This window comes from Capsicum annuum, chromosome 10 (genome assembly GCF_002878395.1).
Source record: "Capsicum annuum cultivar UCD-10X-F1 chromosome 10, UCD10Xv1.1, whole genome shotgun sequence".
Lineage (NCBI taxonomy): Eukaryota > Viridiplantae > Streptophyta > Magnoliopsida > Solanales > Solanaceae > Capsicum > Capsicum annuum.
In genome coordinates, this window is record NC_061120.1 from 35,583,746 (window position 1) to 35,598,846 (window position 15,101).

At 34.8% G+C, this 15,101-nt stretch overlaps 1 long non-coding RNA gene across 1 annotated transcript; it reads right to left on the reverse strand.

The window, feature by feature from the left end:
* Window positions 1-5,152: 5,152 nt before the first annotated feature.
* Window positions 5,153-7,456, reverse strand: LOC107845843. The gene is made up of 2 exons (XR_001667023.2): window positions 6,615-7,456; window positions 5,153-5,632 (listed from the first exon to the last, which is right to left on the reverse strand). It is a non-coding gene; the product is annotated as an uncharacterized LOC107845843 (long non-coding RNA).
* Between the last annotated feature and the right edge of the window lie 7,645 nt (window positions 7,457-15,101).

Here is a 15,101-nt window from a genome sequence, read left to right on the forward strand (position 1 = left end):
ATATATATATATATATGTATATATGTTTAGTAATTGGTACGACCGTATAGGTCACGAGGTTGAGCTACGTCCTTTCAAGTTGAAATTTTGTGTAACACTACAAGACGAATTCAAAATCTGTTAGAATTCTAGAAGGTTACTTTGTCCTAAACCTACCTTGCAGGCTATTCGACCTTAAAATCTAAATTACGCCTATATAAAGAGGCAATTATTTTCTGAAAAATAAATCTTGAATATCCCCCAAATTTACGATCATCTCAGAAATTTCATAAACTCATGAAATATTAAAAAAAAAAAAAAGATCAAAACTATCTCTTCTTGATAATCAAATACAAGATCTACAAAATTCAAATACTCCTTTCATGGAGATCAATTTTAAATCTTCTTACGTTCAAGAAATATGCTACCAACGGTACTCGAATTACGGAGAAAATTTATATTAAATTTAATTCCTCCTAAATTCTAGAAATATGCTACGAACGATTCTCGAATTAAGAGAAAATCAAGAGAGAGGGAACAAATTCGTATCCACATATTTATCAATATAAGTTTTTATTTCTTCATATTTTTATTTGTGATTAAAGTTTAATTTTTATAAATTAATTTATTTTGCAAACAGAAGTACGTTTCATAATTCTTCTTGGAAGGAGTCAATACAATTTCTAAAATATGAATGTAATTTGCAGGTGTATTATTAGTTGATTCTCAAACAACAAGGAAAAGATGCAGTTTTGTATTACATCAAAATTAGTGTGATCTCCAAAGCTATTTGGATGAATGCAATTGTTACGATTCAAAAATCGATAGTCATGATGACATTTGTCGCGGCGAACCTTGACAAGTAAACCTCTCAACCAAATTAATACACAAGGAAAAAGGACAAAAATACCCCCAAGATAAGGCTTCTAAAATGAAGCCGAACCACATAGATATAATAAAAGCAGAAAGAATAAAAACAACAAATGTAGCCATAACTCCCAAAACCTGCGGTCAACTGTATAAGAACTACTAATACAATTCCGAAGTCAATTACATCAGAAAAATAATCACAAAGAAAAATATTTGTCTCTGAACACTAATAAAGACTACTAGTACAGAAAGATAGAGGTGAACTCTGAACGTATGAATGTCTAACCACTACTTTGAGAAATCTGATAGAGTTCGAAATCAACCAGTCTGAGGCGCACACAAACCTAAAGCTACACCGAGAGGGTGAAGTAGGAGTGAATACGGTCCACTTGTACTCAGTCGGTATCATAGGTTGACCGAGCAAAGTAGAAAATACAGCATGCAAAATACATACTAAGGGCACGACACATGCAATTAGAAAATGTCCCACAACGGTAGCCCACACCGCTTGCACTAACAGTTCTATAATATCCATATATATAATACAACAATACACAAAATAGGAATACAAATATACACAATATCACATATAAGTAGAACAAAAGAGGGACATGTATAATCAAGATCATCAAGTACAATGAAAGGAAGATAGAACAATTAGACGTTAACAAGTCAAGATATGGAATAAATAGGTAGATGAAAAGTAAATGTGACAATTCAAATCCAACATAAACACAATAAAGTGGGTGCAATATATGATGATGAGGATGATGATGCATGAGATTGACACACAACCTTAATTTTGGCACACAGCCTCAAGTTTGGCACACAACCTTATGTTTGGCACATAGCCTCAAGTTTGGCACACAATCTCAAGATCACCAATATTCACAACTCTTCTCTGACATGATCCTTCGAAGATGGTCCATAAAATCTAATATTCGATACCAATATCCAGTATTCCTGTGCTTTTAGTATTTTCAAAGTACATACATAACATAAGACACAAATCAAGTACACATACATGGCAATAAGTATATATAAAGCAATAAAACAAACAAGTAAAATGATGTATATGATGACATGATAATGACGATACAATGTTCAAAATAATTCAAAATGAGTATTTCCACAACCAATCCATATGATGTATTTTCACAACCAATTCACATGATGTATTTTCATAACCAAGCACAATGTTATAATTTCACAACCACGCGAGCCAATATCTACTCATTACTTCTGTTTTATCCACGAATTTCCACATGTCTCATATACTAATAAGTATGGATATGTCACAATATACCAATGAAACCACATTAGGCTTTTCAACAACACAATATAATTATTCACATGTATTCAAGGCTATCAATACCACATAGGACCCCACACGGTCACACATATCATATCATATCTCAATTTCAAAAATTACATCACATATAGGCCCTGACATGGATAAAACATATAGATAGCTATTTCTTATAATTTGTTCCCATCCTTAACATGCATTTTGTACCATCATTTACTACTCAATCCAGTATGAAAGAGTTAAGCCATAACATACCTCAAAAGCCGAAACACTGCTACCAAGACTTTGCTCCTAAAGCCTTAATCCTTACGAACGATCTCTAATGCCACTAAATATATCAAATATGGAATCACATGTCAAAACAAAGGCAATAATACCCATATTGACTACTTTTGGTTTAGGGTCAAAACAGATCTCCAAAATGGGTTTTTGAAAAAGAAGGGTAAAATCGTAACTTTACTTCAAAAATGTGTTTTCCATTTTTAGGAACCCACATATGAATGTCTAAGTCAAATCGAGTCAAAACCGAGGTTCAAATCAAAGAAAAACCATTTTTAAGCTTTACCGAGTAAAATCTTTAAAATTCGGGTTAAAATAAAGAATCAGAGTTACTTTGAATGTTAAATTGATGAAAAACTAGTAATTATAAGATAAAGACATTATTCAAGTGAAAATAAGTGAAATTAGAGTTTAAAATCAAGCTCTAAGATTTTTGGAATTTTGAGAAATTAATCAAGAAAATTACTAAGAAAATGATGAATTCTTACCTTAAATTCGTAATAGAATCAAGAAATAGATCTTAATCTAGTTTCTCAAGCTCTCACAAGCTTCACTTTTAAGCTTTCACACTATTTTAGGACTTAACTCTTAAGAGACAAGATGAAAAATGAGCAAAAAGGGCCAAAAAAGGCTATTTATATTGCAGATTTTTCGGTTTTTGCACCAGATTTTTCTCTTCAAGTTCTCCCCGAACTTTGACGGGGTGTCCGGGATTCGTTCGGAGTCCAATACCTGCATACGAACTATGCAATCACACTAAATTCGATACTCCGGACTCAATGGCGATATTAGATTTTTGAAAAAATATCATTTTCATAAAGTTGACCCCTAAAACTCGAAATTATAATTTTCCAAATCGAGGGTCGAAATGAGATTTAAAAGCCGTAAAATTACATCAAATATGTTACCATCCTAAAATCAACATTTTGGGTCTATTGGCGAAATCAGATTTTCCATCAGAGGTCGTTTCGACCAAATGTGAATCCTACACTCATATTTTTAATTTTTCAACGTTCCAACCAATAGGTCAAAATGAGCTCGGGTGCACCAAAACCCAAACCAAAGGTCTACCTAGCCTAAAATCAATATTCCGGAGCTGCTGTCACAATCCGTTCAGCCATCCGCCGCATGGATCAAAAGATATCTACACAAGTCTAAAATAAGATTTTCGAAATCATAAAAAATTACAATATTGCATAAATGGTACCAAAATACATTGGAAACTGTGCAAATCACCCCCACACCCTAGACATACCATAACGCAATTATGGAGAGGGGTAAAATAGTCAAATCACACAGAAATGCATATTTCACATATTTCATCAAAAAGCTGGTCGTTACATTATCCACCACTGAAAATCCAATTCGTCCTCGAACTAAGGCAAAGAAATACCTAAATCAACGAAGAGATAGGAATAGGAACTATGTATATCAGACTAAACCTTATAAGTAACCTCATCTATAGGTCGATGTAGCCGCTAGACCTTAACCACAAGAATCACTCTAGAGTACAACTGCCTTACATTCTTAGCCAAAATGAAGACTAACTCCTCAACCAAAGATAATCACTCATCTAACTGAACTGACTCAAAATGAATAATATAAGATTCATCCGAAATATAATGGCGAAGCATACAAATATGAAAAATTGGATGTGTTTTATCCCTTTTCGGATTTTGTTTTAAAGAAAATGGTTTCGACCTTTTCAAACTATTTAAGAAAAATCTGAAATAATTTTGAAAAGATTTATAGAGTTGCCACTTAATTTTTATAGGAAAAATATCAAGATAAAAATTAAAGATATTTCAAAGATCCAAAAACAGAAACAAATCTCTAAAATAAGAGAAACTGAGTAAGGTTTCAACTAATGCCCTAAGAAGATTTTTAAGGCACTTAGGAGCGTCCGTTTAAAACGGTTCACCAAAAAGTCCATTTTTTTTACTAACTTACAAAAGGTGGCTAACTTTGCAAAGGGCTGCTTTTATAAAATTGTTTATTCCCATTTTTAAAATTGGCATTTGTTTATCCAAACAAGAGATGTTCTACTTGAATTTAGAAAAAAGGTTATAACATGTTCTACTTAATCCGATATTAATTTTGAGAAAAATTACGAAATGTTCCGTCTAATTTGAGAAACATTAAGAAATATCTTGCTTGAAAAAATATTTTACTTAATCACAAGAAAGTTAGAAGTTGAGAAAACAATCAAGGAACATGCTAATTGGGAAATTTCTACTTAATTCGTAACAATTTCTAAGAGAAATTATGGAATATTTAATTAAATTTAAAAAAAAAAAAAAAGAGAAACCTATCTAAACTAGGTTGCACATTTGTCTTTAAAGATGAAATAAGTTAGTTTTTTTTTTTTTAATGAAAAATGAGAATTATATAATTATTTATTATTATTATTGTCATAAAAATGATCATTTTGTTATAAATGACATTTTTGAAATATATTAAGAAAGTGGCATGTTAGAGGTATTTTATCAAAAATTTACGAGAAAAATTAGTCTTTTGAATTTGAGAAAAATTATTTTAACCTAAGTAGGCTATTAATCATGTGAACAAGACAAGTGCCATTTTCAGATAGAGGACTTAACAATTTTTCTTTTAAAACTAGTTTGGGAAGTACAATCGAAAGAACCACTTTAATCCGATTAAAATAAATTAGGTGAAAAATCGTGAGTTAAGTATGAAAACCAAGGTAAAATAAAATATTAACAACATGGGGAAACACTAGATTAATTAATTAAAGTTAGTGCTAATACAAATAGACAAGCATATAAGTTGCAATTTATAAGACAATAAAAGATTAAAGTTGAGGTTGGGCCCCATTTAGGCCCAACATTGGGCTGCTCATCCATTGGGCTTTAAGTCCATCTTCCTGCACGTATACAAGCTGTATATCACAACCTCTTTTCCTTGCCGTTTTGTGTATATACACTATATATCAGTCCGTAAATATCGTATTTTCGCTCCCAGCTCCGTTGTGCACTTTGACATATATTATCCGCCTTTGACTTGGACGACCCATATATCTGCTGTATACAGGTGTATACCATCCTTGTTTCTTGTTCTTTGGTTCATTTTGAAACCTTAAAATGGAGTTTGACTCGACGGATATGCAAGTGGGAAGTCCATTTGGACTCATCGTGCGGAGGTTCATGCCAAAAGAACATAAGGATTACTGTCTAGCTGAACAAGAATGGCACAAAATATTTAAGATTGGAAGGAGACCAACACATACTAAAAAACATATGGAAATAATATCACCCACATCATAATACATACCAAGAGAAAAACAAACTGGAAAAGACATCTTAATATGCGATTCAACTAATTGACTAATTGTTGTTTCAATATGCAATGAAGAGGCAAATATATTTTACATCAAAAAGGGCTATTTATTTTTGTTACTGCATACCACAAATTCAACAAAGAGATAAAGAAAGAAGAGAAGAAAAAAAAGGAAATATACTCGAAACAAACCAAGTTAATATATTCAAAATTATCTTGTGAGCTTAACTAATTCTAATCTTTTCTTTTCTTTTAATGAATCCACTCTCAATCAAAGAAGGAATTGACGCTCAATCTCACCTGAAACACAATTTATCAATGAAGCGGCTAAATATGACGAGGGAAATGCAAAAGAGATTGCAAACTCTCATTTTATCAATCAAGTTGAACTCAAACTAGTCTTGAGCGAATACTTTGACGATACAATTCAATATCCGAAGGAAGAGAAAGTAGCAAGCGAAATATAGTGAGAAATTTAAGGTTTCACAAATAGACATGAAGACACGCATATGCTGCAGACAATATCAATACATCAGTGAGCAAATTTTTATCCATTCTAGATGAAGCAGACCCAAAACACATGTTGTGCACAGTCAAATTAATGCCAAGATAGGGAAAACAATCACAACAAATAATCTCACGAAGAAGATATTCGATTGAGAAAAGTAATGGAGCTGAAATCATATTGAAAGACGATGAATGCTAGCAAACGACATTAAGTAGGTTGTTTACAAAAATGAGAAAAAGAAATTAGGTAAACCAAAAACAACAAAGCATCTGCACATTAATCATCTGCAGCTAATCCCAACAGCATCATTACTACGATGCTAGTAAAAAGGCAGTTATAATGAAAAGAAAACTAAGAGAGGAAAGTGTTTACCTTTGTTAGGGCAACAAATGGGGACAATGAGCTTTTAGTCGAACAAAATTCCACCGGAATTTAAATTGCTTCCACTGAAATTTCAATATCGACCCATCGAAATTTCAATTTCTTATCGGATTGAGTTTTCAATAGAGTTTCTTTTTGAAAATTCTGGTTACGTAAGATTAGGGGCATACACCCCCAGAATCTTCAAAAATTTCCCCAGAATTTCCTCCTCCTCTCCCTTGTCCCTTGCTATCTATTTATAAGCGAAATTGGGAGGGGCAAATTAGGGTTTTCGGATTTCAAAAGGGAGGTTTGAGTTGAATTTTTGAGGGGTTTTTGAATTCCACAGTAAGAAGAAAATCAGCAATAGTCTTCATACTTCAAAAATCAGTAGACAATATAAGAAAAAGAGGCGTTGGTTGTGTTGGTCAAAGGGGTAAGTCAATTTTTTTTCTCGAATTGGTGAATCAGAAACTGAAAAAAGATGAAATTTTTTTGCTCCTTAGCCATGAACGACCATCCTCGAGGGTAAAATAGTAAATGGGATGTCTGTAGGTTTTAGTCGTTGAAGACTGTTGTTGTTACTGTTGCACGCATTTTGTCGTCGTTTGGTTGAGGATGGACACTGTTTGGTTGTTGTAACGGGTTTTCACTGGTTGTCCTAATGTTGTTGAAGTTGTCAGCTTTATCGAGTGTTATTGCTAAGGTTGGACGCCATTTGTGTTACCCGTTTGTTATTGACGGGTTTGCTGTTATGGTCGCTGTTATAGAGTTGTTTATTGGCTGTATGTCATTGATACGGTGGTCTCTGGTTTGTCGAAGTTGGTCGCTGTTTGTGTTACAACATTATGTGCTGTTGTTGTTTCCGTTATTTTGTCAAAGAAGGCAAGGCGTGGGCCAGGTCGGTGGGAATAATTGGGCTGGATTGGGCTGATTGTTGTTGTTATGATAAGGGAGCAGGGACTTGGACTTGGGCTGGTGGGTTAAATGGTAGGTATTATTAACATTGGGCCTAGGTTGAGTTTGGCCCGATTTTAATTGAGGAGAATAAATTAGGGATTTGGCTATTTAATAAATAACCGACTAGTGAAAAAATTAGACAATTGTATTAAATTTTAACCTAATTAAAATTCAGTTTGACTAATTGTATTGCAATTATGACCGAATTGATTTCAACTAAGGTTCAATTTGATAAATTGACTAAATTAAAATTTGAAATAAAGTAACGACCAACTCAATCCCGAGCTGCTTGATTCAATAAAATCAAATAAATATTTTTTTTAAACAAATTATTTTTTAGACTAAATTACATTCAAATCAAAATTTTAACCATTTGAATCAATTTTCAAGGTAATGATAGATTATCTTTGTAAATTGATTATTTAAGTAATGAAATTATACAATCTAGTATATATGGATAAGAAAAATATAATCGCTACTTAAAATGACAAAATCACCTAGAAAAATACTTGGTAATTTTTTTATCTGAATAAAATAAATATTGTAATTTTATTTAATAGCAAACTAACTCCGGATTAAGCTTAGTCGTAGAGGGCAAAAGTTAGGTGTCAATAATTGTCTGATCCCTTTGGGTAGGGTTGATACAAGTAACCCTGGGCAAAGGGAGTTTGACGTTCCTAATTTTTGTCCGACCATAAATTCATTTCTGTAAGGGGTTGACTTTTGCACGAGTATTATGGAGTTATGGCCGGACCCTGGTATCGGGTTTCCTACATACCTCAGGTTACATAAGAACTCAGGCCACTTATAGTTCATAACACTTGATTTTAATCACGATTTTCAAAGAATTCATGAGCTATTCCAATTTTTGAATTTTGGTGAAACCGAAAAGCTGGAGGATAAGCAGATTGGGGGAAGGTTGGAATGTAGTCGAGTTTTTCACATGGGGCTCAACATACATATCCCTGAGACACAGGGAATCAAACTGCCTATAGTTCGACTCGAATGGTGGAAAAGGTAATCCTTTATGATAAGATGACCTCTGGCTCAAGATGGGCTATAGACAATCGAGCCAGGGACTTAGAGGCTCGTGATTAGCTCAATTACAAAATCTGGGGCCTCACACATGTAAGTATGAACTATATGGACATAATTCCCAAAGCTCCAGGTATACGTAACCCGAATTTGAAGGAAGAGAAAATTACTTTCGGTATGAGTTTAGAAATACACCGAAAGTGAAACTGAAACCAAAATCTCAAAATACCCACACGCCTTCTGATAGAGATGTGATTTAATTATGGTGGAAGTCGTCTTTTAGCTCGTGTCTAAAGAGTTTGATATTCCTCTTCGGACTATGTCCCAGATCGCTGCTAAGGAAAAGTTTCACCTTGTGCTACATTCTTTTTGGAGTCATCCGCACTGGTGGTTGTGATTTGATATTTTCATCCTTTTATATGCTCTCGACAATATATCAAATAAAATTGTTAGTGATAAACATAATTCACTAAGGGTTTTACAGTCTTTTACCATATCTCTATGAGAGTTGCTTCCTGAAAAAGATGTCATCCTTTTATGTGCCTATTTGAAGGGCGATAAATCTTGTGATAATCGACACAACAACCCTTTTGTTGCAGAATAAAATAGTTGTGTTTATGGTTGAAAATCTCTTCAAAGTAGGGTGTCCCTCTTAGGTACCGACGACACGTATAGAGCGGTCCCTGCAACCGCATAACCTTATGCTGATGTGATAACCCTTTTGGTCACCTATAATGCTTGTCGTATTTGAACTCGAGAGTTTCACACATCTCTCGTATCAATATAACTAATAGATTTCCCTTGAATTGTCAATCTTTGGATAATCTTACGTATTATTTGATGCTAAATATAAGGCAACTTACAGACATCCTTTAAGTTGCTAGTTTTTGAGTAATCCTGCACATTATCTGACCTTGGATAAGAGATGACTTATAGATATCCCTCCAATTTCTAGCTCTTCGGTATTCTTGCACATTATTCAACCTTGGATACAATATGACATAGATATCTTTCAAATTAGTAGTCTTTGGGTAATCCTTTGCATAATTGATCTTGGATATGACGCGACTTACAGAGAACCCTTGGACCTATCAATTTCGATAATCTTGCATAGTTGTGACTTATGGAAAACCTTCAAACTATCGATCTTTGAGTAACTTTGCACACTATCTGGTTAGGATATTGTTGCGGCTTACGGATGACCCATATTCTATTAGTTTATAGGTAATCTCGCATACTATCCTATTTCAAATAATATGACTTATAGATAATCCTTGGATTGTCAATTCTCAAAAAATCTAGTACGCCATATGTTTTTGGATAACGACGCATAGACATCCTTCAGGCCACATATTTCTTGTAGTCCAATAGTGAATGCCATTAAATCTTTGGCGATTGATGCACTTGAAGATGATGAATATGTCTCGATACTAGACTGCCTTTGCATGATTTGATAGGGTATGAATGCTTCAGAATATCCTTCAATGCCAGACTCTTTTATCTTTGTATGATTATATGGAAATACTTCAGAATATCCTTCAACAATAGACTCTTTTGTATTTATGTGATTAACAAATATACAAGACTTTGAATCAATCATGATCCTTTCTTATGTAATATGGATATGCCCTTGGATTGTCCTCTTTTTGAAACTAGTTGTAGAAGGCGATATAGTTTTCAGGACACGACTTTCTTGGCATGGTCCTCTTGGCATAGCCGTTTCGGCATGGCCCTCTCGGCATGGCCCTCTTGGCATGACCCTCTCAGCATGATATAATACAGTAGGAAGTATGGAGGAATGCAAACAACTATGCAGTGATTGTAGAAAACATTACCTTGACCATCTACTAGCATGTTGGACCTTCTGAATGTACCATTTCAAACATCCATCCTTGATTTGTTGGGGATGTAAGTAAGTCATCATTTAACTTTTCGCATTTGATGATACCTGCAACCACAAAAAACTAGTTAGTTTTGGGAAGCTCAGTTATTTTCAGCTACTGACCATCCTGGGATATTTGGCTTTCTTGTATTCCATTAAACCAAAGGAATATGGTGAATAATCTGCGCTTTTGTTGGTTTTTGTTGGCTTTAGGATAACCTGCATCCACAAAAAATTATTAATTTTTTGGTAAAATTGATCTGTGTTGTCTTTCTCGATGTTCAACTCCTGTTATCGGCATCATTAGGTTTTCGTCTTCTTCATGTGTTTGCTGTATTTTGACTCTTTCTTTGACTCTCCGGGTTGGTGGGTGCAAGGCAAAATCAGAGCATAAATTAATTTAAAGTAAGTACTTTTATAAATAACTGAATTTTTAAAAAAATCTTTTTATAAATAAGTCATGTCATATACGAGCTTTAATGAACATTCTTGGCTCGAGTCGTTGAGCCTTTGTAGCAGAAGGTCCATGAAGTTGATCCTACTCTTTCGGCACTGAAATCTTTAATGTTATCTTTGAACTCTTTAGTACAGTATAGTGGAAATTATGAGGTCTGCTTCAAAATTTCTGCCCCAGTTACTGGTATCTCTCTCAAAATTTTAATCTGGCTTGCTAGAGGATGATTTCTTCTTTCGAATTTTTTAAGATTCCTTCTCAAAAAATTCTGCCCAGTTTTTATTTCCTAGGGTGATATGACCGATCCATTTTGGCACCTACATAGGAGTTAGGTCAAATGTAGTTCCCACAATATAAAAGAGAATAAATTATAGTAAAAAGGGTGATCGAAGCTGACAAAGGCCGCCTACGTATCCTGTCCTTAAGAATTCAGGTCATTACATAGTTCAGGATGATATAAATAAAATTCTTTAAGGGGTTGACCAAAGCCAACATAGGCCGCCTACGTATCTCATTCTTGAGAATTTTGGTCAAGTGTAGTTCGTACACAGTAGGAAAGGGAATTTTCTCCTAAGGGGTTGATCTAAGCAGACATAGGCCGCCTACATATCTCATTCTTGAGAATTCAGGTCAAACGTATTTTGTACATCAAAGGAATGGGCAATTTTAAAACTATTACAAAGAATAAAAGTGATTAAAAATGAGAAAGCAATTATAAGGAAATAAGCACAAATGAGCCCTACATCAAACATAGTATCTCTTTACTGCATCAAAATTGATTAGCTTGGTCTACCTTTGGGTATCCATTTCAGACAAAATCAAGGTTCCTCCTGATAACACTTTGCAGACTACATACGACTCTTGCCAATTTGGAGCGAATTTTTCCTTATACTCCTTTTGGTGAGGGGATATGCATTTGAGCACCAATTGTCCAACTTCAAACGTGCGAGCTCTTACTCTTTTATTGAAAGAAAAAATCATGCATTGTTGATATAATTGACCATGACATACAACACTCATCCTCTTTTCATCAATCATCATAAGTTGTTCATGACGGGCGCAGACCCATTCTTCATTACTCACACCTTCTTATTGGATGATCCTTAAAGATGGTATCTCGACCTCAGCGGGTATTACTGCTTACGCCCCATATACTAGAACATAAGGAGTTACCCCAGTCAAAGTTTGGACTATTATGAGATATCCCAACAAGGCATAAGGCAATATATTGTGCCATGATCGGTGACTATTGACCATCTTCCTTAAGATCTTCTTATGTTCTTGTTTGCAGCTTCTACTGCTCCATTCATTTGAGGGTGATATGCAGTTGAATTTTGATGAGTGATCTTGAACTGTTCACATATATTTTTTATCAGATGACTATTCAATTTTGATCTATTGTTCGTGATGATTGACTTGGGTATCCTGAATTGGCAAATCAATTGTTCTTGGCAAAATCTACTACCACTTTCTTGGTTACCACCTTGTATGAGGTAGCTTCTACCCACTTGATAAAGTAATCGATAGTAACTAAAATGAATTTGTGTCCATTAGAAGCTGGTGGCTCAATCGAGCCAGTGACATCCATGCCCCAAACTACGAACGGCTAAGGTGAGCTCACAATATTAAGTTCATGTAGAGGCACTCGGATCAGATCCCCATGTATCTGGCACTTATGGAATTTTTTTAGAAACTTGCTACAATCACTTTCCATAGTCATCTAGAAGTAGCCGGCTCTTAGAATGTTCTTGGATAGAGTGAACCAATTCATATGAGCTCCACAAGTTTTGGTGTGAATTTCTTCAAGTAATTTTGTAGCTTTAATAGAATCTACACATCGCAGAAGTCCCAAATCTGGGGTCCTCTTGTAAAGGACTTCCCCATTCATAAAGAAATTATTGGCCATCCGACAGATTATTTTCTTTTGATTAACGGTTGCATCTTTGGGATACGCCCCAACTTCTAAATACCTCTTGATATCAAAGTACCATGGCTTTCCATCTGGTTCTGCCTCAATTTATGCGCAATGTACAGGTTGCTCCTTCACACTTATTTCCATTAAATCGATGTAACTTTGATCTAAATGTTGAATCATGGAGAATATAGTGGCCAAAGCATCGGTGAACTCATTTTGTATTCTTGGAACATGCTTAAATTCCACTTCCTTGAATCTTTTGCATAACTCTTGTACCAACTCCACCTATGGAGTGATTTTAGGGTTCTTTATTACCTATTCATCCCGAACCTAGTGAAATAATAAATCAGAATCTCCAATGACTTGTAGATTTCGAATATTCATATCAATAGCCAGTCTGAGACTGAGGATACATGCTTGGTATTCATCCATATTGTTGGTACAAGGGAAGCATATTTTGGCGGTAATCAGATAATGTTGACCAATTTCTGATATTAAGACCACCCCAATTCTCGAACTCTTTAAATTAACTGCCCCATCAAAGAACAATCTCCAACATAGGTATATTTCGGTAATGTCTTCCTTACGAACAATACCTATTCATCTGGGAAATAAGTTTGGAGTGGTTCATACTCTTCATCAACTGGATTCTCTGCGAGGGCTTGCCCTTTGATTGCCTTTTGAGTCACATACACAATGCCAAACTCACTCAATAACATTTGCTATTTGGCCAATTTCCCTATAGGCATGGCCTTTTTGAATATGTACTTCAAAGGATCCATTTTGAAGGTGAGATACGTTATGTATGACGTCAGGTAATGCCTAAGCTTCTGGGACACCCAGGTTAATGCAAAACATGTTCTTTTCAATAGCGTGTAACGAGACTCATATGGAGTAAACTTCTTACTCAAGTAATAAATTGCTCTTTCCTTCTCTCCAGTTTCATCATATTGCCCTAATACACACCCAAATTCATTGTCAGAGACCGATAAATATAACAATAGAGGGCTTCCTTCTCTTGGAGAAACTAGTACTGGTGGACTAGATAAAGAAGCCTTAGCCTTATCAAAAGCTCGCTGGTATTTCTTAGTCCATTTATTTGCCACATCTTTCTTTAACATCTTGAGGATTGGTTCACAAATAACTGTTGACTGGGCTATGAACCTGCTGATGTAATTCAATCTCCTTAAGAAACTCATGACTTCCTTCTTCGTCCTCAGAGAAGGAAGTTCTTGGATCACCTTAATTTTTGAAGGGTCGAGCTCAATGCCCCTTCTACTAACTATGAAACCCAATAGCTTCCCAGCCAGTACCCCAAAAGCACACTTAGTAGGATTCAGCTTCAGATTGTACTTCTGTAACTGATAAAAAAAAATTCCCAAATAAGCTAAGTGGTCCAAACTCTGACGAGATTTGATGATCAAATCGTCCACATATACTTCAATATCTTTATGAGTCATATCATGAAATATGGTTGTCATGCCTCTCATATACTCAACACTAATATTCTTGAGATCGAAGGGCATCATCCTATAGTGATAAACACCCCAGTGATAAATATCATTTTCTCTACATCTTCGTCATCCATCAGTATTTGATGTTACCCGACAAAGAAATCCACAAATGACTGTATTTCATGCCTCGCACAATTGTCAATGAGAATATGGATGTTGGGTAATGGAAAGTTATCTTTAGGACTAGCTTTGTTCAAGTCCCTATAATCGATACAAATACTGACCTTTCCATCCTTCTTTGGTACTGGAACAATATTGGCTAGCCATGTTGGATATTTCATGACCTCAACCACATTGGCTTGGATCTTCTTAGTGACTTCCTCCTTGATTTTTAGACTCAAATCTGCTTAAATTTCTGCAACTTTTGCTTTACAAGATTAAACCCCGGATCAATTGATAGCTTGTACGATACAACATCTGTACCCAATCCTAGAATGTCCTCATAGGACCAAGAAAATATATCAATGTATTCTTTAAGCAATCTGACGAGTTCTCCTTTCTATGCTTCTGCAAGGTGAATGCTAATTCTGGTTTCTTTGACTTCTCCATTATCACCTAGATTAACTATCTTGGTCTCTTCTAGGTTGGGGTTTTCCCAATCTTCAAAATCTTTTAGTTCCTTTGTTAATCATTTTGGGGCCATTGTTCCTTCATTATAGTTCTTTCATTCATCATCATTTACTTTGATTTGTTCATTTAGCTCTTGACATGACATGACATTGGCAGGTTTTAAATTATA